We start from the raw sequence: 26,020 nt of genomic DNA, 5'->3' as shown, positions 1-26,020 counted from the left end.
GTTCAGTAAGTATGGAATTCTCAATTCACATTGTCTTTCATTATTTCAAAGATGATTCCATTGCTTCACAGTTTCTATTGCTTCTATTGAGAAGTTAGCTGTCGGTCTTGCTACCCCTGAAGTAATTTATAATTTTCCTTGCTTCTTTTTTTCTTTGATTTCCAGAGGTTTTTACAATAATGTGCCTAGGTATGGTTTGAGTTTCTCCTGTTTGAGGTTTGCAGATCTTATTGAATTTATGACTTTATGTCTCTTGTTAGATTTAGAAAATTCTCAGGCAGTAGCTCTTTAAGTACTGTTTCTTCTACAGTCTCTCTGATTACACATATATCTTTATGTGGTATTCCTTATATCAATTATGATCTAGTTTTAATATATTCCTTATATTTTTTCTCTGCCTGGACTTTATTCTGGACACTTTATACTGACCTTTAAATTCACTAATCATCCTTTCTGCTGTGTCTAATATGCTAACAAATATACCCTTTAAATTCTAAATTCAATTATTGAATTTTTTATGCTAAAATTTCCCTTTCTTTTGCATATATTTCAGTTTAGTAAAATTCTCCATTTTTAAATTTGTTTTGTTGAACATATGAATCATAATTATTTAAAGGTCTATATTTGATAATACCAATTTTAAGTCATCTGTTGGTTTTTGTCTATTATCTATTTTTTCAGTCACTTCTCTTTTTTTATTTGTTTTCCAACACGCCTGGTAAAGTTTAATTGTATGTTAATTGTGTGTGAAGGTTCTGAATGATCATCTTCCATAGAGAAACTAATTTCCTTCTGGTGGGAAGATAATGCATGGGCAGATCATCCTGATTTATTCAAGGTTGGTATATTTTAGTATACCCTTATTTTTAGAGTACAGCCTTTTAAAAAATATTAGTTGAAAACCTGGGGTGTTTCATTGGCATTTTCTATTTGAAGGGTTCTGAGCTCTAGTTTTTATATCCTCTGCACTATAGACTACTAAAATCTGTTAATACTTTAGCCTCCTGATAGCTGCATTCTGCTTTGATTCTTGTTTTTTCTTACCTTAAACTTAGGAGACATAAAGTGCACAAAAACAAAGTCTTGTACAAAAAAGTCAGACTTACTTTTCTTTGGTTCCCTTTCTTCTGGGAATTTGGCCCCTCAAATCCTGGGTTTTTTGTTTCTCCAGTTGAGTGAGACTACCATAGCACCAAGCCACCACTTTCTTTCCATGTTCCATGATTTGGAAAATGCCCTAGAGGAAAAAGCAGTGGAAAATATGGGACTTTTTCAATGCATGTACCTACTTTCTGGGATCTTGGACCTTCAAGTTATGGCTGCCTTACTTGCCTCTTGTTCTTACAAATTACTGTCTTAGGTTATTTTTTCAGCTTTTATAATTGTATTTATACTCTGTCATAGAAGTGGAAATGCATATTCTTTCTGGGAGTACTGATTTGGAATTTTTGTATTTTGTTTAGAAAGAAATTATAATGATTTCTACATAAAACCTAGTCCACATCTGGGTGGCACAGTGGTTGAGTGTCTGCCTTTGGCTCAGGGTGTGATGCCGGGGTCTGGGATGGAGCTCCGCATCAGACTCCCTGTGAGGAGCCTGCTTCTCCCTCTACCTATCTCTGTGTGTGTGTGTGTCTCATGAATAGATAAATAAATTTAAAAAAAAAAAAAAAAAAGGGCAGCCCGGGTGGCTCAGCGGTTAAGCACCACCTTCCTCCCAGGGCATGATCCTGGAGACCCAGGATCGAGTCCTGTGTCAGGCTCCCTGCATAGAGCCTGCTTCTCTCTGCCTGTGTCTCTGCCTCTCTCTCTCTCTCTTTCTCTCTCTCTCTCTCTCTCTCTGTGTATCTCTCATGAATAAATAAATAAAATCTTAAAAAAAAAAAAAAAGACAAGATAGTCCTGATGTCTGGTCTGACCTCTACCTGGATGGCAACATAAATGATTCCTAGAATTATTCTTTATTCAAACCTTCCAAAAAGATCTTTTATCTTTTCATCTTTGAGAAAGGTTTTTGTACTAAATATATCAAAAAATTATGTATGTAATCCTTTCTACCACAACCCTATTATGCCTTTAAAGTTGCTTGTGGGGGATCCCGGGGTGGCTCAGGGGTTTAGCGCCTGCCTTTGGCCCAGGGCGTGATCCGGAAGACCCGAGATCGAGTCCCACATCGGGCTTCCGGAATGGAGCCTGCTTCTCCCTCTGCCTGTGTCTCTGCCTCTCTCTCTCTCTCTCTCTGTCTTTCATAAATGAATAAATAAAAAAAGCTTTAAAGTTGCTTGTGGATTTTTCTACATATAAAGAAGGGTAAGACCTTCATCCTTCTTCTCATCCTTACTCCTTTTTATCAGGCTTTAGGTAACTGAAAAATAACTAGCCAAGCATCTGGCACAAAATAAATATTAAATAAATGCTGATGAAAGAATAAGTGAAATTGCTTCATTATGTGAAAAATATAGTTAATTCTTTGATTCTTTCTCTTTATTGTTAACCCATTGCTTATTTGAATACAAAAGTCATTTAAAGCATAGGAAAACTTGAGACTGCTGAGTCTATATTTAGTGAGTTCCACAGGACTGAATTTCACATATTTTAAGTCCGTATAAAGGTATGCCAACAGCTTCATTTATTTACTTTGAATCATTTTTTTGCCTGTCATGTAGGTGGTCACCCAGAAGTGATTTTTGACAAAAACCTCACTATATATACATATAGCTAATCTTGACTGGTATAAACAGTTCTTCTAACATGATTTTCTATTTGAGAACATGACATAGCTGATGAGACAGCTACATTGTTCATTTTTAAAGTATCTCATAGAGTAAACTTAGAAATAGAAAGTCATTATGTTATGTATTGAATTTCTGTCAGGGTCTGCTGTGTCATGTTTCCAGATCTTGAACATTTTCTTTGTCCTGTGCCTTGAATGTCCTTCTCCCTTTTGCCTTTCTGGTAAGCTGATTCAGTGCTTAAAAATGCTACCTCCCTTGTAAAGTTTTTCATAATATCCCAGCATCACCTTAAGCTTACTTTTTTGGTTTCCCTTTGTTTCCTGGTACTCTACAACAGTTATTATCGCATGCCATTATTTGTCTTTCTTCTTCACTAGCCTCCTACAAGGCTACAGGGTATGCATTACTCTTCTTGTTAACTTCAGTGCCCCAAATAGCAACTTATTAGATCCTCAGTACATTTTGTTAAAGATAAAATTCACACAATATCAAATTCACTCTTTTAAATTGTATGATTTGGTGTTTTCTTCATTTATTCACAAAACTATACAGCCATTACTACCATATTATCACATACTTTCTGCACCTCAAAGAAATCACATTCATATTCAAGTGCAGTGACTCCCCATTTTACCCTCCCTCACGTTCTTGGCAGCCACTGATCCATTTTCTATTCCTGTGAGTTTGCCTTTCTTATATATTTCAAATAAATGGAATTGTACAATATATGGCCTTTTGTGTCTGGTTTCTTTCACTGATCATAAAACTTTCAAAGGTTCTTTCATGCTGTAGCATGAATCACTACTCCATTGGTTTTATGAGTGAATAATATTCCATTGTATGGATATAGCATATTTTGTTTATCCAGTTATCAGTTGATGGACGTTAGGGTTTTTTCCACTTTTTGGTTATTATAAACAATATCTCTGTGAACATTCATGTAAAAGGTTTTGTATGGGTACATGTTTTCAAATATCTTGGATATATAGGAGTATAAGCTCTGGTAATTTTAGGTTTAACTTTTTAAGGAACTACCAAACTGTTGTCTGTAGCTGCACCATTTTACATTTCTATCTGCAGTCTATGAGGGTTCCAATTTCTCAAAATCCTCTCTAGGACATGTTATTATTTGTCTTATTTATTATGGTTATCTTTGTGGGTCTCAGGAAGCTTTATTTTTGTAATTGTGGTATATAACATTTTATTATTTTCAGGTGTACAATGTAATGATTTAGTATTTATATACATTGTGAGATGATCGCCACAATAAATTATTAACATTCGCTATTATACAAGTTATAAAAAAATTTTCTTGTGATGAGAACTTTAAAGATCTACTGTCTTAGCAACTTCCAAATATGCAACAGTATTATTAGCTATAGTCACCATACTATTCATGACTTATTTATTTTGTAACTAGAAATTTTTACATTTTGATCCCCTGCATCCATTTTGCCTACTCCCACCTTCCTCACACTGGCTTTGATCTGCATTTACCTAATAAATAATAACATGCTTATTGGCCATTCATATATCTTCTTTGGAGAAATGTGTATTCAAATAATTTTCCCATTTTTTAAAAAGATTTTATTTATTCATGAGAGACAGGGAGGGAGAGAGAGAGACAGAGAGAGAGAGAGAGAGGCAGAGACACAGGCTAGGGAGAAACAGGCTCCATGCAGGAAGCCTGATGCAGGACTCAATCCTGGGTCTCCAGGATCACACCCTGAGCTTAAGGCTGTGCTAAACCACTGAGCCACCCAGGCTGGCCTCATTTTCCCATTTTAAAATTTGACTGTCCTTTTATTGTTGAGTTGTAAAAATTCTCTATATATTGTGGCTATTAGACCCTTATCAAATGTATGATTTGTAATAGCCTATTGAGAGCTTGCTCTAAATGCCACCCACTGTTTCAGGCAACCACAACTACCTGTAACTGTTTTTGACAAATCACCCCTGGAAAAAGCTGTTTTCATGGGGCAAACTCTGTGTCAGGCCAAATGAAGACCAACTTAATATGGGGTCTCCAATGGAACCCCCAGATAGGTCAAATAATGGCTCCTTGGAAAGGTGGCTTTGTAGAAGTTCTAATCCCATTCTGTCTCTTCCACTGGCTGCCAGGCTGCTGGTTTTCACCATGATTGCAGGCTATTGGGTTTTAAGGCTATCACACAGCTAGGAGCAGCGAGTAGGTTTGTGTGAGAATAGGACAAATTAAATCACCACAAAGTTTGCTTTTCAGGATTGAGCTATTTTTCCTTAATGAATGCTCCCTCAGATTGTGCTAAGCCTTTGATTAATTTCCAGACTTCTAAAAATGTTGATTCTGATCATTTTGTTGTGTTATTGCCAGTGTTCTTTTAACTTTCAAGAAAAAAAGTTTTTTTAGATGTCCTTCCTCCATTTTTATTGACATTCCCAGTCTGTGTTTTTGAATGGGTGAATGAATAAAAGAACTAATTGAAGTATACATGCTCACTAAATTGCCCTCAGACTCCCCAATTCAGCTAAGATACTTGTTCACAAAACAAGTTGATTTATCTGCTACAACCTACAGATTCTGTGTTAATTAAGCCCTGGAACTGATTGCTGTAGCAAGAAGTGAGATGAGACAGAAGTTGTTTGTATTGCAGTGCTTCATATTGGCTGTCCAGAGTTTTTCCTCAGGTATGGAGAGCACCACCTGCTGCATTTCCTGTAGTCTAATTATTTCTTGTTTCTTTCTAGACCTTTCAATATGGTCTTTGATCTTGTGTTTGGAATCATATACTTTTGTTCATATCTTTTTGCCTGATCTGAGTAGTTATCTTGCCTTGAATTCAGACTCTGTGAAGCCTTTGCCTCATTATTTTTTTACATTCATTAAGTTTTTTCAGTCCAGATATCTTAATGAACTTTTAAGTTGAATCACCATTTTAGTTTTCCTGATCCTTCTTGACCAGCAGCCTTTGGGTACATTTACCTGATCTCTTGCCTGTCGCCTGTACTTTTGCCTTGCAGATGATCCTAAACCTCATATTTGCTTCTAGTGATTCCCTTGTTAGTAATGTACCTTGCAATGACACTTCCTTAGCAAGATGTAAAAACGTCTAAGTACTTAAGTCCTTTGGTCTAATCCATGAAGGATTATGGGACTAGTCTTTTGGAGGTATACTATTTCTGGCCACTGTCATCCAACAAACTAAATGAGTATTCTATTTTTTTAAATTTTTACTCCTTTTAAAAAAGATTTTATTTATTTGGGAGAGAGATCATGAGCAGGGGGAAAGGGCAGAGGGAGAAGTCCCCTCAATGTGTAACTCAATCCCAGGACCCTGTGATCATGATCTGAGCCAAAAAGATGCTAAACAGACTGAGCCACCTAGGTGCCCTGAATGAGTACATTTTAAATACATTATTTTTAATGCAAATATTTGTACATCAGATTATATTTAGCTGCTGAAAAATACTCTAATTCTACAGACTGGTTCCCACTGGGGGAAAAATAATTCTCTTCATAAAAGATAAACTGTAGTACATTAAAATTTTGAAGAATTTGTTTGAGTGAACATTTATTTGAATTGGGCAGTGCAAACCAAAAAGGTGTAGGAACTCTTAAGGAGCAGGAGCTAAGGAAAGGTTTTTATAAGACAGATGCAGAAGCAAATCAAGGAAGTTATTAATTTTTTTTTAAATTTTCTTTTTATTTATTTATTATAGTCACAGAGAGAGAGAGGCAGAGACATAGGCAGAGGGAGAGAAGCAGGCTCCATGCACCGGGAGCCCGACGTGGGATTCGATTCCGGGTCTCCAGGATCGCGCCCTGGGCCAAAGGCAGGCGCCAAACCGCTGCGCCACCCAGGGATCCCTCAAGGAAGTTATTTGATTGGCTATAGCTTAAGCTGTTGCCTTACTTGGGAAAGTTTAGTTGGCTGTGATTGGTTGTTCTTATGTTTTGATTTCTTAACCTTGAGGCATTTACAGGAATTGATTCTGGCTTAAGTTTTAGTTTGCTGACTTAGGCCACCAATGCATTAGAACTCCCTCCAGTCTAATGGACTCTTTAATTATTTTCACACTTGCATATATTTAAAATCATTAAAATTCTGTACTTTGAGATCCCTGAAAATACTTTTGGTTCTTGTTATTTCATTATATTAACTAAGACTTCATTCTTTATTCTTCTCTTCCCCTCTCCAATCTTCTCTTAGCATTTGTGTCTAACCAAAAAATATATTCAATTTAGTTAAAAACTATTGCTTTGGAGTTTTTAACTGACTAATTGCTTTTTTTTTTTTTTTCAATAGCTGTAAAGGCATCAAGTAAACATGGTCTACTGCATGCAATCAAGAGCCTAATGGACTACCATCTACATAATTTTCATAGTCACATTAAGAGTTCACATAGATTATCTCCCTGTTTATTACATACTTAATTCTTATTTAACAGTCTCTTTGTTCTTCCTTTATCAGGTTTAATATTCCAATAGCTAGATAGGTAGTATTGTTTTAAGCTTTGAACCCCACTCTAAATTTTGAGAAAAAGGACGGATGCCTATATGGAGGTGCTTTAATTAGATTTGACTCAAATATTCATTACTTAATGTCTAGTATTTAAAAACACTGCTGCCTCCTTGTTGAGGAAACTATTCTTGGTTGTTTTTATTTTGTTTTGTTTTGTCATCACTTAGATTTACCTCAGTTAAGTGCATATTCCTGATCATTTTAGAAATTTCTTATAGATACCAACTTATTAAAAATACTTTAAAAGGGGATGCTGAGACCCCCAGATCTGCTTATCCATGGATTTATTTTTATTCTAGTCAAAGAGATAAGACCAGGAGACCTAGACAAAAATCTATGGAATAAATTACTATCATATCTTACATTTGTATATAGTCCAAACTGTGCTAAATAAGTGAAGTATAAAACTGGATTTGTTTGTAGTGAAGATTCCTCATACTGTTCATAAGTGAACAATTCCCCCCTTTCTCTGTATATATATATATATATATATATATATATATATATATATATATATATATTTTAATGCTATATACACACCCAGTAACCTTAGGGGATAAATAAGCCATATTTTCCAGATGTTGATATTGAGGCATGGAAAATTGGACCAATTTCATTTTTACAAGAAAAATTCAGCAGAATAGAAAGGAACATTTAAGATAAGCATCCCTTCTATGTGTGTTCTCCAAAGTTCTCACACAAGTACTAAAGATTTGCTACAGTTCATACTGGTAGGAATTCAAGTTTTCAGGTACCTTCAAATAAATAAACCTGTTGCTGTAGGTGGTGGGCAGTAAAGTGACTTGGAAAATCAATGCATTTTATTTACTGCAATTCTTATTTGAGTGTTCCCAGCAAAATTAAATAAATGTCAAGTCTCTCTCAGGACTCTAGTGAGGAAAAGTAATTTAAAAGCCAGGTGAAAAAAAAAATTAAATAAATAAATACCGCAGGTGTTACCACAGTATTGAAAAAAACTGTTTAGTTTGGATGCTAACAATTGTTTAGCAAACTGTTTTCAGGTACCTTTAGCAAACTGTTTAGCGAACTGTTACTAACAATTGTAGTATAGAACATGGAAACTCCCAGCAAAGTCCTCCTCTAAAATCTTCATAATGATTTGGAACATGGATGAAAGGATATCAAAATTAGTTCTCTTATCTTTATGCTTTATAAAGTCAGACTTAAATGCTGGGTAGGACTTCCCTGCAACCTGAGATTTAAATTAATATTTTTAAGGGAATAAAGAAAACATGCCAGCAATTGACTTTCAATTTTTATGAAGATGCCTACAACATATTTAGAGACCAGAAATAAAACCTACTAGATTTGAAGCCTATCATCTGAAGAACATAAACAAATCATGATAGCTTCTCCCTTGGTTCAGATGGCTTATTAGCTAAGGGAAAATATTATGAGCTTGCAATTTAATTTGATCAATACTCCTAGAAATTTTCAAATAGTGCCAAGTTAAAAAAGTTTAAACGAAATAGTATACTCATCAGAGAAAATGTTTTCTACACAAATCATTAAAACTGTATACTTCTGTATTGTTTTTATTGAAAGTGAACTGAACAGGGAGAACTAAATAGTTATGTTTTGGCTAAATATATTAAGACAGCATTGCTGGTTCACTTTTGACCTTCACCCAGGGCCACAATTTTGACGAAAAACAAAATTATTTGATCATGGTCTTACAGTTCTCATTGAATCCTACCAAATATGCACTGTAACTCTCTTTTCAGATATTCTTGTAAGGGCACAGAAGTATAAAAGCAACACATGACACCTACTTGGTTCTCTCGGCTTAAATTCACACAATTCACTTTGATATTGCTCATAAGCTAAATATGGCAACTATTACATTTTTTAGGTCTCATTGAGTAATTAAGTGGCTCATATTCTAGCCATGAGAATGGGAGCTTCATCTTCTGATATGGAAACTAGTCTTCAGACAAAAGTTATATTGAAATATCTGGTATATGTCCAAATTGCCTATAATCTCAGGATTCCAAATAATCATGTATTTCCTTCAAAGTTGTTTCTTGTCATTCAGAGTTAATTATTTCTGTAGAAAACAACCTGTTTTACAGAGACAAATTCATTGGTTGCATTCTTTGTGCAACACTGATTATCACCAGCTTGTGATACACTACTTGTTCTGAGCCCTTCTGAATGGGGAATCTAGCTTTTATGTAATTCTCTCTCATGCAAATGTAACCCCAAGCCTGGATTTGCTTTTCCCCTACAAATGAAAAATATAAGTGGAGTTCTGGAGACAAACCATCCTTACTTTCTCTTTGCAGGGGGTGGGGAGGGAGTAGGGGAATGGAGGACCCAGGATATTTTACTATGAGTCACAAGCAGGTGTAGGCCCCACAGGGGGCAAGTGATAACTCTATGATCTCTGGCTCAGCAGCACTGTATCGCCCAGCTACAGAACTGTTCAGCTGCTGAGAGCTTGATATGTAAGGATCCCATGGCTGCTCCTGTCCCAGCCCTCCCACACAGCTCTGCAAGGCTCCATGAAATAACCACCCAACCCGACATCATTCAGAAATAGTCACAGTTTGAATCAATTCAAACTTGGAAATGATTCCAGAATCGTTTGGATCTGGACAAGGAATTCATTAAATGAAAATTCAAACTGGCTCAAATATTGGGCCAATTATAGTCTGATACAAACTACATGCTGAAATGTTTTCAGATTTGAATCCTTTCAGACACTGAGCAGATTCAAGTCAATAAAAATATTGAGTATCATCAAAGTGTCTGGGGAATAATAACAGATGTCCCTTACAAATCTTTTCTGTTAACCCCCTTCCCATTCCTATCTCTGACAGGCATTCAACATGGTTGTGTTATCTCAAGGACACTCTGGAGCTGTGTATTTTGATTGATCTGGCCCACTCCCCAGGATACCAGCCATACTTTTCCACTAACAAGGCACAAAGAACTCCCATCATTCATTGACTTTCACAGGCATCTCTTACTTGAAGGTACCAGCTTCAAATTTGTCTTTCCTTGGATATTTGTTTAAGTATTTTCAGAGATTGACAGAATTCCAAGGCTTAGAGGACTATAAAGATCAAGAAAAGTCAGCCTCTCAACCACTGGTAATTGAACCACTTCAAGAAACCCTGCTCTCCTTTTAGGTTCAGGCCTGGGAGAGAGAGTGCCTAATTCATTCATATTTGGAAGGTCTTTCTCACTTGAATCTGCTATTACTGCTCTATTCCATTCTCAGCTCAGAAGATCAATGAAGGAGATGGACTATCCTTCCAAGTGAAATGTGTTTGTTAGGAAGAATGATTCAGACAACTGTCCTTGTTAAAAATTTGTGAGGTAGATGAAGGGTGCCTAAGGGTGGTGGTTCTTCAACTTGGTTGGCCTGAGCCCAGGCTCCCTGGGCCACATGATCTTTGGATGGAGTCCTACCATTTGCCTTTTTTTTTTTTTTTTTTTTTTGCAAGTTCCACAAATGATTCTGAGGTAGTCCTATGAATATTTGGGAAATGCTGATGTAAGGCACGTTCTCTCCTTTTCCCTTAGCTTTCTCCCTTAATGCCTTCTCACCACCTACTAGCCAATGCTATCCGTGGTTCTGTAGACTCTGCAGAGTGGAATCACAGCCTCAAAAGTTCTCCTTGCTGGGAAAAGGTCACCTTCCCCAGCACTTCATACACAAACACAGACTCAATATTCTTAGCCCTCTCTAATAGGTCAAGTATAAAGCAATGAAATTATATCAAATTACAATTGAATTCTCCATAAACTTAATGTGCTAAATCTTTCAGGAGTAATTGCATTTTGGAAAAGAATATAAAGTTTAGGGAGGACATGGGGTGAGGAGACATTATTGGTGAGGGCAGCCTTCTTCAAGAGATCTATTATTAACTGTGCAGCAAATAGTTATCCTATCTTAGGCAGGACAGATTCTCATGTCCCAAGTGGACAAGGCGGGCCCCAGTCAATCAATTCAGGAAAGCCAGAACTGGCTCACTATAGCAACTTGGAAAATACAGAGACAGTTGTGTTGTTGCTTCTAATTAGCTCCAGATAGCACTGAGAGAGAATTCCATTTGTTAAGGCTGCCTAATGGTGCTTTGGCCAGTTACTGTGGCATATCCACCTGGTCCCACTGCTGGGGTGGCATCCTAAAGGACAGGCTTATCTTTCTTGCTTTGCTTGCTAGCTGCCCCTGACTGCGCTCTAAAGCTTTGGCTTGGGGTCCCACTAGTTTGTGTAGGTTTCAAGTTTCCGTTACTACCGCACAAAAAGGTTTTGCAAACACCCTTTATGTAGCCACTGTATTGGGAGCTGGAAGGCCCAATCATTCATTTAAATAAAAAGAAAATAGAATGTTCCTTGGGATCCTAAGAACAGAGTGTATTTAAATTAGTAGCTACATTAAATTTCCTCTTGCTATTTGGAACAAAACTGAAAAGGCAGTTGCATAATCTATGGAAAGTGATAGGAAAAGCAGAAGCTCTGTGTTGAGGGGTTATCAATCTTCATTGATTCTTGGGATACTTCTCTTCCAAATCAGGAGCAGAAAGTCCAGTACTGTCCCCTCTTGATTTGCCCTTTCAGCTAAGCCTTCCAAGGCCCTTAGAGCTAGTTGAGATGTTGGTCTCCCAGGAACTGGAGATAGTCCAGGGCTGAGCTCACTATGACCACAGGAAATTCAATTCATGCTAATGACTTGTGGTGCCTGCCAGCCTGAGCTAGATGCAAGCCAGAGACTCAAGAAGCCAAAGGTTCCATGTCCTTTCACTATCCTCTGGAGTCATCTTGTTTCTGTGGTACAGTTTCACTTGATGATTCCCAGACAGAGATAGCCTACAGAACCCAAAAGTCTTCAGGCAAGCTTCAAGACTGAGCTCGAAAAGTTTGGGTCAAATCTAATCTCTTCCCCACCTATACCTCATTCATTCATTGTCCCTTCATACCACTCAGTTTTTATTTACATTGAGTTTACTTTCAGCTTATGGTGATTTTTTTTTTCTAGAAAATGCCAGCTAGAGGCATTTAAGCTCCCAAGATTGACAGCAACTGAATCCTTTATGTCTTAGTCCCCTGGACTTGGTTGAACAACAGAAATGTTTTATGATTCCTAGGCCCCATTCCATGCTATTATATCAAAATATCTGTGGGGTGGTATTAGGACAGTGTCCTAGGTGACTACAAGTTACCCCTAATACTACACTCCACTAGATTGCATTCATATTTCTCCTGTTCCAGACTGAGAATTGGATGTCCTGACTCCTAACCCTTGATTTGCCACTAAACTTGTTACATTATCTTGCCTGCCTAAATCACTTAAATCTCACAGGCTTCAACTTCTTTATCTATAAGGAGATTGGAGTGGGAGACAGGGGCTAGATCCTATCAGTTATTATCAAATTTAAGTCCCCAACATGTTCGCTTTTGAAGCTTTTGAAAAATTTGAATACGATGGTTCAGATTTATTTTTCTGCATCCTCCTCCAGTCCCTACCATCCCACAAACTTTCTGGGGCTTGGCACATTCTGAGCTAGGATGACAAAAGGAAAGACACATTCCTTCAGCATAATATATGGGAGTTATTCTTGTAGGTGGTTAACCTTGACAATTTGAAAGTCTTACAGCTTTTTAGATAAACACTGTAATGTTAAACTAGAGAATGAATGCTTCAGAGCATACTTTTTTGTCTCTACTCCTCTCACAGAATCAAGAGCCCTCCCAGCTCAACAAGAATAAATGATTAGATTTTGATGTGAGGTGAAGGGGGGTCAGGAAAGTATATAATCTGCAGCCTTGGGAGAAGGAGACAGAAAAAGAAGGCCCAAAGGAAAGAAATTTTCTGTTAATCATAGGGGCTGTCATGTGGGGACCACCAGAGTGGAAACCCTGAATATATTGGAGGGGACGGGAGTCGGGATAGCCAGAATAGAGTGCGAAAATCCATTCCAGACTCTCCAATGCTCTGTGCTTTTGCATGGGCTTGAAATCCCACTCAAATTTAAAGAACCAGAGTCTTCTGGACACAATTTCAGTGTGAAAAGATGTTAAAACCTTTTGATGTTGGAATGTACAATCTACCTGTAAGTGTGAGGATACCCTGGTGATCTACACCCTACAGGTGATCATTTTTAGAGATTCTGATTTCACAGGTCTGGAGTGGTGGCTAGGCACCTGTATATTTTTAAATACCCACAGGTAATCTTGATACAGCCAATTCTCAGATTTACTTTATTAAGTTAATTTTTATTTTTTCTTTTGACATGACCAATTTCTTATCACTCTCCTTACCACTGCCCACGTCTCTCTTGCCCTTGTTGAAAGAGATTTCCCCAAGTTAGAGTCCTCCCCTGCTCCAGGGCACTTGGTTTAGCAAGCAGAGCACAGGCTAAATTTCAGTACCCAATTACTCCCTTGCTTAGGTGCCTTGTGTAGAGCACAACTTGCATAACTGTGACCAGAAGAAGAAAAAGAATATTGGCTTCCAAGATGGCAGATTTGTGTTTCAGCCATAACTCCCACTTTCTACCTATCTAAACTTGGGTAAGTTGCTTAAATCTTTTTTTAAAAAAAAAAAAAGATTTTTTAAAGATTTTATTCTTAAGTAATCTCTACATCCAACATGAGACTCAAACTCAGAACCCTGGGATCAAAAGTTGCACGCTCTACTGATTGAGCCAGCCAGGTGCCCCTTAAATCTTTTTGGACCTCAGTTTGATTATTTATCAAAGAGGGATAAAGGTGGTTACTTACTAAAGTAGTCAAATCCAACAGTACAAGAAATCTATCAAGTCATTTCTGAGGCCACATTTGATCTGTGAGCAGCACTGGGCCCTTGTGACCACTTCTATTTTCATATGCCATAGCCTTCTGGGACATTCCTGCCTCTTCATTCCTTTCTCGCTCTCTGGCCATGCATTCCCAGCCTAATTTTCCAAATTATTTTTTACCTTCCCAACTTTGAGTCATTGAAGTATCCAGGACTTAGTCCTCAGACTTCTTTTCTTACCTCTTTACTCTTATTTCTTAATTTCATCTAGTTGATTGACCGTAAGTACCACTTTTAGGCTGATGACTCACCAAAGGCTGTATCTCCAGCCATAACCCTTCCCCTGATTCCTAAATGCTGGAATCAAATTGCCAACTCAATAATTCTGCTTATATATATAATATACATTCCAAACTTAATATATCCAAACCAAACTCCTCATTTTTCTCCTCATACTTAATCTTTCCACAATCTTCCCAACCTCAGTATGTAGCCTCTTAACTTGTCCAATTACTCTGGGCTAAGCCTCTTTTTCTCACTGCACACTTCCAAAACATTAGCCAATCTATTAGCCCTACCTTAAACTGTATCCAGTCCCTGGTCATCACTGCTGTATTCCTACCCTTATCTGCTATCACCTCTCTCCTTGGCTATTGCAATAAAGGAGTAAATGCTCCTTCCCACCCCCAGTGACCTTGCTCCTCCATAGTCTGCTCCTCACAGCATCCAAGAGATCACTCCTCTGGTCAAAATCTTCCCATGTTTTCCCCTGTCTTGGAGAATAAAATTATAAAGTCTTTTCATGGTCTCCCCATGAGGGTTTACATGACATGCTTCTATTATCTCTTTGACTTCACAGATCCTTTAGCTCTGTGATCACTTCTCTCCAGATATATTAGCTTCTGTGTTGGCTTGGCCCTCAAACATACCACATGTGCTCCTGCCTCAGAAGGCCTGGCTAGCCCTCTTTAGAGAACACTCACTTTCTAGATATCTATAGCACATCAGCTTACTTCATTCAGTTCTTTGTTCAAAAGTCACATGATCACAAAGTGCCTCCTTGGTCCTTGGTCTGAAACAGAACATTATCCCAACCCCCATAATCCTGTTTTCTTATACAGCTTTATTTTTCTTCACAGAATATATCACCATTTAATATTTACATATATGTTTTGCCAATTTGTTTGTTGTCTGTCTCCCCTCACTTGGAACTAATCATGTTAAGAGTAGCTGTATTCCTAACATCTAGAACAATGCCTGGGACATAGTACAGGGCTCAATAAATATTTGCTCAATGAATGAATACAAAAATTATGTCAGTGATAGAAGAATTAAATGAGATATTTTATGGGAAGAGTTTGGTACATGCCTGACTCTTACTAAATACTCAGTAATTGGTCATGACTCTTACTAGATACTCAGTAATTGGTCATTTCCTCTCTACTTCTAGTTTTTGTCTCTCCCCCCAGATATTTATTGAGCTCCCCCTCTAAGCCACTCATTCTGCTAGATGATGGTGATAGAAAATGTCTCTACTATAAGCAGCTCATGTTCTAGTTGTTATATGCTACGAAGAGACAGAGCTATAAAGAAGTAACCACCAGACAATGTAATAGGAGCTGCAAAAGAGACAGTATGAGAACACAGGTAAGGGGACAGTTAAGGAAGAGTTCAAAGAGCAGTGACATTTAAGCTGAACATTGACAGATAAATAAGGACTTTTGTGCAACAAGAGGGAAGGATATTCCATTTAAATGCATCTTTTTTTGGGGGGGAAGGGCACAGAGACATGAAAATGCCCCCCTCCTAGCACACAGCTTCTTAGTTTCTTAGTTTAAGCAAAAGATTAGCAAAGTGAAATGAAGAGAAAGTGTAGAAATTAAAACAATTGTTTGTCCCCTCACCTTGGTGTACAATGTCATATTTCTCAGAGTTCTTACACCTTCTAAATTTTTTTTTTGCTCTAACAATATATCAGTAGGTAGCGATCCCCTATGTTATAGCCAAAGAAACTAAGGATGAAAGAAGATAAATGATCTAAGGCCACAAAGAACATCAATGGAGGATTTAGGGTTGGAACTTGATTCCTGTCTGGTTGACAACTTGTGCAATGTGAAGTGAAAGGCAAATGATGGTCTTCTCCAATAAGTTATAATATTTTCAGAACTTCTTTCTAGATCAAAGAATTTCATGTTGTTTTCTTTCTTAATTGGCCATATCCACCTGCCAGTATTGAGAACCTATCCTACAACACACTGTACTGAGTTCACCACATCTAGGATTTTGCCAGTTTTTACAACAACCTTGTGGTAGGTGACACCATTATTTTATAAATGAGGAAACTATTACCCAATATGTCCAAAGATATTCAAAAAAAGAGGCAATGCTAGGTTTTAGAACCTGGCTTATATGATACCAGTGCCTATGTTCTTTCACCTCTGTTACATTTCTGAAATGAAATCTAACCAAATGTGCAAGTCCATCTTCTATTTGTGCTTCCTCTGAGCTATCTATATGTCAGGGACATGTCATGTAGAATTGTTTACCCACTGGAAATTTCATCTTCCTTTGTAATTTTATATTTATACATTTCTCTCGCCAAGTTATACCACATGTACTCATGTATGTTTTTTCTGCTTTTGCTGTCATATAAGTGTGGTCATATGAATCACTCTCATGTATCCAATTATAACACTGTAAAATAGGAAAAAATGACCACCAATGGTAAAGTTAGCCAAGGCAATATGGTTACTCTTCATAAAACCATAAACAAAATCAGGAAGAAAAATTTTCAAGCATATTGCTGACAGCTCTTGTATAACCTAGTAATCAAAAGAGAATATGAAACATTTTCTTAATCTACACATATTCTTCCTTAGGTGAAGAAAATATTAAAATCTTCCCAACCATGGATTTGCCTCTTAACAGGCCCATTTCCTGGGATGAAACCCAATTATGTCTCTACTTTTCAAGATTTTTTTGTTCTTAACTTTGGAGATCGAGATGTTGAGGTAACTTGTTTTTCTCCTGCTCCCAAAGACACTACACTGGTCAACACTGGCTGACAGTTTGTTGGTAGTATCCTCAGAAAGCAATCAAATGCACTTTCCTGTGAAGGAAATATACCATACAGACACAGGCCTAATCCTTTGATCCCTTGCTTTGAGAAAAGAGAAAATTAGCACACTTCAGTATTATTCCAACTTGCCTTCTATCTAGTTTCTTTTGTTATATTATTTTTACAATGTAAAGATTTGCAACAGCTTTTTTTTTACTGTAACCATATTTTTATAATTACTTAGTCTTAATTCTAGCTTTAAATGTGTTTACTATATACCACAAGTGTTTTTTTTAACCTCAGGTTCTTTATTCCCAAGTTTTAAATTTTGGTTTATATCTTAGTTAGCCTGGTTTCCTTTTCAAGAAGCTTTTGTTTTTCTGAAGAACAAATTATAGGTGCTGTAGTCTTTTTGCATACTTGAAATTGCCTGTCACATTTATACTTGAAAAACAACTTATCTGGGCATAAAATTCTTTGGTCATCCTTCAGTTTTGTAAAGGCTGTTCCATTATTTTCTGGTACTAAGAATTGTTGTTATGGACAAGTTTGAAGAAGACCAAATTTCTAAATTTCTCCCTTTAACATTAAACTTTTTTTTTTCCTGCTTGGATGCTTGTACTATTTCTTTAACCTTAAAGTTAAGGAATTTCACCAGATGTGTCACAGTAATTTTTGGTATTAATTTTTTTTTTTTGGCACCAGGCATACTTTTTTTTTCTGTCTACATATTCAAATCTTTATTTGAAGGAAATTCCTTCTGATAGACTTTTGAATACTTTTGCTTCTTTTTTCCCCTGTGTTCTTTAGGAACATGAAGTATTCTATATATTTTACACATAATTGTCTTCTCTATAAATGGTAGATATTTTTGTGATTTTTCTTCATTTTCTCTGTATACTTCTCTGTAGGCTGCCTTATATTCTAAGCTTCATTTCAAATTGTACTTATTCTATTTTATTAATTCATTATGATGTCCCTGTAATATTTTCTTTTTCAACCTGCTCTATGAATTTGCTGGTCATCCTCTATTGTTTTACAACCTATTCTTATTGAGCGTTTTTAAATTTTAAATTTCTTTGAAATTATAACAATTATTTATCTTATTTATCTTTTTAAATTTATCTTTACCTCCTTTTGTCTCCCTTCCTTTCTCCTCACCCCCTCTCTGCTTTCTCTCTGGCCTGTGTTTTATGTTGGTTCTTTTCTGATGGTTACATCTCTCTGGTTGGGACCGAATGTCCTTAAAGAACAGAACAGGAAGAGATAGGGATGAATTTAGAAAGTCCGTAATTTTCAGTTGGTTCTACCAGAACTCCTCTCCAGACCTCATCTTCCTTTTACTCAGTCTTAGCCATCAGGATGTTGAAATGGCTCATGGGAAAGCCCCTCCGCCCCATGATCACCCTTACTACTCAGATGGAGAGGATGTAGGAAAAAACTGGGAGATCAGCAAGACTGCCTTCAACAACTGGGCATCCCTACTATCCTCAGCCAAGCAGGATCTCTATGGAAACATTACTCACTTCTCTTGGGGCTAGCACATGCCTGTGTGGGCCTGACTACTGTAAGCGAAGGAACATTGACCAGACTCTTTGAAACTTGTAGGGAAATCTGTTCTAGATCTAAGCATTTCATGGATTTCATTGGATGTCAATGACTTCCCTCATTGCAGATTGACTTGTAAGCTGGATTTGCCACTTTTTTCATGAAATAAGGACTGACAAATTAGGTCAGTTTGGGTTTACAGACTTGGATATTTGGCAGCATTTTTTTCCCCTCAAAAATGAATCAAATGAGCTGTCACATCAAGCAAAGTAACTGACAATATTTGTTGACAACAATAAAATTCCAGCTTTCAAGAGAAAATTGGAACTTTTGAAATCTTGTATCCACCACTGTGAACTTGACAGCTTCTCAAAACATAAATACTTTTCTGATGAGACTGGTGGTGATTTTAATAAATGCAATTTTTTGATATTACATAATAAATTGTGTCAACACTCCTAAGATTTGCATAACTGAATAAATCAATATTTTCCAAATGACCAATCATGCATGCTACAAAATCATACATGGGGAAAAACTCCATTCAAAGTGAAAGGGAAAAAAAAATCAATGGATTTTAATGTAACAGGGTATTAATTGGTTCATTGATACAGTTTCACATTCTACATTCCAATTAATCTTTAAGAAACTATTACTTATTGAGTTTTGGTGTAATATCAAAGAAGAATATCTAGAATTATCTGGAAATGTTTTAAAAATGATTTCCCTTTTATAATTGCAATCAGTTTGAGGCCAGGTTTTCCTCCAAATGATATATTTAATGGAAATATAATTTTCCATTACCAAATGATATATAGCAATAGATAGAGTATCCTATCCTATATATCCAGATGTCTTCTATTAAGCCAGATATGAAAGACATTTGAAAAATTGAAACAATGCCACACTTCTCATTAAGTTCTCTTATTTGGGAAAAGATAGCTATGTTTATTAAAATGTTACTTATGAAAAAAAATGTTACTTATGTTAGCATGAAAGGGTTATTATTTAGAAATAACAATAATTGTTTTTAAAAGTTTTGTTTTAATTCCTAAGATAATAATTATAAATACAACTCACATAAACAAAAGATCTTTGAAGTCCTTAATAATTATTAAGAATATACACAAATCCTTAGACCAATAAGTTTGAAAACTTCTGTGTTATGTGTACAATGAAGTAAAACAGTAAGTGGTGTAGGACCACAAAATTGAGAAACATTTTAGTTTGGATTTGGCTTTCTTCCAGAATGGCGCATAGACCACAGGTTGCTAAGATTCAAGTGGGAGAAATAGAAGAGGAATAGTGTAAGAAAACGTATGGTAGTAGGAACAGTCAGGGTAGGTTTGGAGGACTGTTTGGAGTCCCTCTCATGCTTCAAATCTCCCCTTCCTCCTCACCTTTTTGACCCTTCTTCTGTTATCACATCCTTTCTCTCTCTTGACTTCAATCTGATCACTGCTACAAAAAGTTATCTGCTTTTAAGAATGCATGTAATTATATTGGGTCCACCTGAATAATCCACACTAATCTCAAGGTTTTTCATCTGATCACATTTACAAAGGCCCTTCTGTCATCTAAGACAACATCTTCACAGGTTCTGGGGATTAGAACATGAACATCTTTTAGGGATCATTATTCTGCCTATTTGTCTAGTTCTGTTGGGGCTGCTGTCACAAAATACCATGGATGAATGATTTATAAACAGAAATTCATTACCCACAGTTTTGGAGGCTAGGAGGTCCAAGATCAGGGTGCTGACATGATCGTGAGGGCCCACTTCCTGGTTCTTGGCCGGTGCTTTCTCATTCTGTTCTCACCTGGTGGAGGGGCAGGGGAGTTCTCTCAGGCCTACTCTATAAGGCCCTAATCCTATCCATGAGGATTCTTCCCTAATCACTTCACAAAAGCTCCACCTCCTAATACCATCACTTTGGAGGTTAGGATTCAACATAAATTTGGGGGGATACACAAATACTCAGATAATAGCACCACCACACATTGGGGGTTAGGATTCAACATAAATTTGGGGGATACACAAATATTCGGATAATAGCACCACCACACTATGGGATATTTTTGAGCAAGGAAGTGGGATAATGACAGTGGTATTGAAGGAAAAACCCTTCCCAGTAATTACCCAGTATGGAACTAATCTGGTGCCAAGTTTGGGGCAGAGCTCTGCCTCTGCGGAAAACTACTTCCATGTGTTTTTAGTACAATACAGATGAGGCATCCAGGAGGACATCTGCTGATATTCTGGCAAGCAGATCACTTTCCCATTGCCTATCCTATCCAGATTTGTCATTAAGGTCACCAAAGGGACAAATATCCATGGCTTGTAGAAGCAGCAGCATTTCTGCATTTCTTATCTCCAAAGTTTTCCACACAAAGAAAGGACACAAGTTGCCATTCTAGACCTTAGAAACTTGTCAGCAGAGTGAAAAATTGTTCCCTTTCAGGAATTGGAATCTTAGGGGTGACCTTTTACATGAAGCATTTCATTAAATAGTGTGGTGAGGTTACCAAACCTTGAAGTCAGAAGCAACGTCTGAATGAGTATTGGGTTACCACCAGTGCTCTGAAGAAAGAACAATAAGCTTAAATGCTTTTGAGTAATAATTTATCAGGAAGACTAAATTATGAAAGAATGCTTGAATTAGACAAAAGAAACCCACAAGATGGATGTAGCTCAAATATTTTTCAACATAAGCTTCCTTTTGAAAGTAATTTGAATGTCTGTCTGCCTTCTCATTGCATTTATGTGTGATATGTTGAACAATTAACTAAGGAGGACAGAAAGGGAATCCCTGTGGTATAAATTCCAGGAACAACTGCAGACTCATCCAAAGGTCACTTATAAATCAGAACAAACCCAAGTTCATAAGCTAGTCTCAAACAGAATCAAGTATCCTATAAAAATAAGACAAAATGACAAAAGCCATTATTTCAATTCCCTCAAAATATTTATATAAAAAAAAAGAATGCTGTTTCTTCAGTCAGGAAAATAACTTACCAAGGGCATTCTTAACTATTGATGCTAACTGTTACAGTATAAGAATGAACTTAGGCATTTTGCAACTTGCATTGTGCAAAGTAGATTATCTGTTCGATTTTCTTGGGTGTGTACAGTTTACTATTTTTGCCTACACATGTTTTCTTGGGGAAAAGATGTCATAAAGTCAGGACTATTCTTAAGAAGAACAGGCAATACTTGCTCTAACATGTTCTCACTTCTCTTTCGCAAGATATTTTTTTCTGGGAGAAGCTATCACAGCCCTTTCCCCTGTTACCTACCCCAGACAGCCAGGGACATTGTTACCTGGAGGTCTCTTCTCTCCTATTACTATTCCATTGACAGTTCTCTGAGTTGTATTACCTCCTTTTGGACCCAGCTAATTGGTGTTTCCAGTTAATTATAGACAGATGTAACCTAATCAACTAGGTTCTCTTCCAGGCAATGCAACATGCATAATCTAGTAGACACTCCCATGTTCATCTTAGTTTTGTTTTGTTATTTGGTTCATAATTTGGTGTAGGTTTTTTTAATAGATGAATAAAAGATAAAATAGGCAGTAACACTCAAAAAGGGAGGGCCAGTGAAAAGTGCTAAATTTGGGAACTCTGGGCATCTAGGTAAGAGAATGCATGTACTGAGATTCCAGGAAGTAAGTGTGAGAAGGCTAGAGAATGTTTCTAAAAGTAAAATTAAAATCAAAGAAAAATGATGTCTTCTTAATAGAGTTGCCTTTTTTCTGGCCCGCCATTTGTGTAGCCTTTTTTAGTGTCCATCAGTTGTACTTGAGGAGGCAGTCAGGGTCAGCCATGTGTCTAAATAGTTTGTGTCCTACCATAGGAATCACTAGCACTTGGTGATTTAATTTGGGATTTCAATAAGTAGAAACAATGAGCCTTGGAAGATGTGAGTTTGTAGCATTCCACATCCAGGTCAACCAAGGGAAACCTTCTATTATAATCCTCAGAATACTCTGCTCAACCTTGGAATCCAGCAATGGCAGATCAATGCCTCAAGTACTAACTTTGTGTAATAAACTGGACACTGCGTTTGTTACTCCATTGTTTCACACAAACACTCCTGCTTTGCAGGTGCCCCTTCTTAATACCAGTTTATTTTGAGTCTTCATATATTCTCTTAAATATAAAAGTCACATTCTAAGTCATTTATTAGAATTAAAATTTGGACATTACCAAATTATTTCATATGGATTTATAGTTTGGAGAAAATAGAACTGAACTTGGAGTTGGGCGACTTGGATTCTAATCTATATTAATTGAGATAATGCTATCTGCTCTAACAATTCCTAAATCTATAAAGGCTTAAATCCAATATAAGCTTACTTCTCATCCAGGAAAATCCAAATGTGTATTCTCAATCGGTGTGCTACTCTCTTCCAAGTGGTGATACAGGGACCCAGGATCCTGCTATATTGTGTCTCTGCCATTGTTAAGATATGGCTCCCAAGGTTGCTATGTTCATCAATATCAAGCTGAAAGAAAAGGAAAGAGCAAAAAGGGATTTCATATTTATTTAGTAAATATTTACTTGTTGATTTGAGAGAGAGAGACACAAGTGAGCATTGTGGAAAGGGGCAGAGGGAGAGTAAGAATCTCAGGAGGACTCCCTACAGAGTGCAGAGACTGTTGCAAGGCTTGATCTCACACCCTGAGATCATGACTTGAGCTAAAATCAAGAGTCAGCCACTTAACTGACTGAGTCACACAGGAACCCCAATTTTTTCATTTTTAAAGTGGGTTTTTATTAGCCAGACATGAAAGGGGTGCATATAAGTTTGGCTCACCATTCCTTTGACTAGAACTCAAAAATCTGGCCACAGCTAACTATATGGGAACCTAAGAAATGTAATCAAACACTGTATAAAGGAAGAAAAAGAAATAGGTTGGGTGACCAGCTAGCCAGTCCTTGCCATAACCTTAGTTCTGCCACTATTTATTTGATCTTCTCCTTTTGATTATTAGTTTAATTTCATAGTAAGGAACATTTGTCACCCATTTTTACAACTTCCAGAATATTTATAGAAGTGCCTTAAATATAGTTCATGCTCACTACTGCATGCTTGCCTAACAATAAATGAATAGTGCTAAACATCCATAATTTTTCCCTTTCTATACCTCAGAACATTTAAGTGTTGTTCGAGAGGACTGAGAAATGCTTTCCTTTAAGAAGTCACAATATATCTCAGGACCACTTTGACTGTAGAGTAGACTGTAGATGTAATACTGCTGCATCCAGGACAAGACATCTCAGGAGGAGAAACTGATGTCAAGAGCTGCATATCAGAAGAAAATCTGATAAAAGAATCAGTTAACAAATTAGAACAGAAAGGTAGACTCTCCAGTACTCTGCTTATGCTGTCCAGATTCCTTGGAAGAAAAGCAACTACTCTGGATGGTTTGAAGAATCTCTGACTAGACTTGGGAGTTTCAGCCACTAAGGAGGGTATGCATGATCATATGAAAAACAAGAGACGCATAAGGATGTCACAGCTTATAGAAGAACTTGCAGCAAACTACATGGGGATAATCAAACAATTATAGGACCCAGAACAAGAGATCTTCCTTCAAAAATTATAGGTAATATGGGGATGTTGTAGGGGACGGTGCTGGAATGAAGCTACAGTCTACACCTAGTATTCCTGTTTTGTGGTTAGTTTATAGCCAGCATGCTCAGAAGGTAATATTAATTTAGGAGTCAAGAGACCTGGGTTGTATTTCCATGCCTGTGAATCACTAGCAATGTGACCTTGGGCAAGTCAATCTACCTCACTGGACCCACTTTGCATTCTCTTCTATAAGGAAGAGTTGGATTAAATGGGTGATGACACTGAAAATGGCAGACATTGAAAATCAAACATAACTTTTTTTCTGAGCCCATATATGATCCCAGGATCCTTATCAACATCCAATCTAAGATCTCCCTATCACTCAACTAGAAGTGACACTGTGTGTCAACTATGTCTTTTATTTTCTGTGTTCTGATACTTTGATATTTGGGCCTTGCTGGCCCTCCCAAGGTTAGTCAGTTCCTATAAATAGGAAACAACTTGTCCAGGAGCACACTTTTCAAATGCAGACTGACCACTGACCAATATAGAGCTCTCACCACAATCACCTCTTTCATCAGGCTGTCACACCAAGCCACTATCCAGCTGTCCTAATCACCCCAGGGCAAAATACCAGACAACTAAGTTAGATAACTTAGACAACTTAGAATAGCGCGTAACTCCTAGACTCTCTGAAATTATTCAAACATACTAACCCTGCTTTCCCTGCATTGCCCATTTCTTCCTGCAGCTCTTTTCCATAGTTGTCCCCACTCCCTCCTGCCCAATCTCCGTGCTTCCTCCACATGCCTCTTCCTCATGGCATCACATACATCCTTTCTCTTGGGATCTATGAATATTAAAAACTGCCTTTTTAGTGGCAGCTGTCTCCTGATCTGTTGGCTCTACCATATTGAATAACAATGAAATCTATTTTATTATTTTCTAAAGATTTTATTTATTTACTCATGAGAGACACACACAGAGAGAGAGGCAAAGACATAGGTAGAGGGAGAAGCAGGCTCTGTGGGGAGCCTGATGCAGGACTCAATCCCAGACCCTGGGATTATGACATGAGCCAAAGGCAGTTGCTCAACCACTGGGCCACCCAGGTGCCCCATAAAATCTATTTTAAAACAACATAGGATGGAAGCAGATGATATCTGGAATCCTGAAGAGATTCCAGAATTGGAATGAAGCAGATGATCTCTGGAATCCTTTCTAGCTCTAGCAATCTTTTATCCTCTAACTTTACATAGGAGAGTATTTGCTATCTCTAAAATACACATATTAGTTATAATAAGGTCTTAATCTTCTAAAGTTATCTAGTCTTTAACACTGAGGATTTTCTGAATCAGGAGTTATACCAAGGGAAATTCCACAGAAGGTTTTGTGTAAAGATCATTGCTAAATGGTGGCAGGGGGGAAATCCTGGTCCTGTTTTGGAAACCCCTTCATTTTTGTCTATTACAGCTGAAGGATAAAAATCATTCTAGTGTGCCTTCTTGGACTTCTGTTAATTTTTCTTTCCTTAACTCGTCTTTCTTCTTTCTTTTTTTTTTTAATTTCTTTTTCTTTTTTCTTTCTTTCTTTCTTTCTTTCTTTTAAATATTTTATTTATTTATTCATGAGACACACAGAGAGAGAGAGAGAGGGAGGGAGAGGGAGAGGCAGAGACACAGGAAGAGGGAGAAGCAGGCTCCATGCAGGGAGCCCGACATGGGACTCGATCCCGGGTCTCTAGGATCATGCCCTAGGCTGAAGGCAGCACTAGACCGCTGAGCCACCTCGGCTGCCCTCTTCTTTCTCTTTGGATTCAGAGT

General features: G+C 37.2%; 1 long non-coding RNA gene across 1 annotated transcript in view; it reads right to left on the bottom strand.

Moving 5' to 3' along the window:
- The window catches only part of LOC140595627 (uncharacterized), a 109,079-nt gene extending 85,956 nt beyond the window's left edge, over positions 1-23,123 (bottom strand). Inside the window, exons 1-2 of the long non-coding RNA XR_011997380.1 lie at positions 22,975-23,123; positions 1,107-1,237 (exon numbers count right to left, since the gene is read on the bottom strand). This is a non-coding gene — a long non-coding RNA (uncharacterized lncRNA). The remainder of the gene's footprint in view (positions 1-1,106; positions 1,238-22,974) is intronic.
- Positions 23,124-26,020: the final 2,897 nt, after the last annotated feature.

This window comes from Vulpes vulpes, chromosome 15 (genome assembly GCF_048418805.1).
Source record: "Vulpes vulpes isolate BD-2025 chromosome 15, VulVul3, whole genome shotgun sequence".
NCBI classification, from domain to species: domain Eukaryota; kingdom Metazoa; phylum Chordata; class Mammalia; order Carnivora; family Canidae; genus Vulpes; species Vulpes vulpes.
Note: the sequence above shows the minus strand (reverse complement) of the source record. Positions and strands in the feature narration are given on the sequence as shown.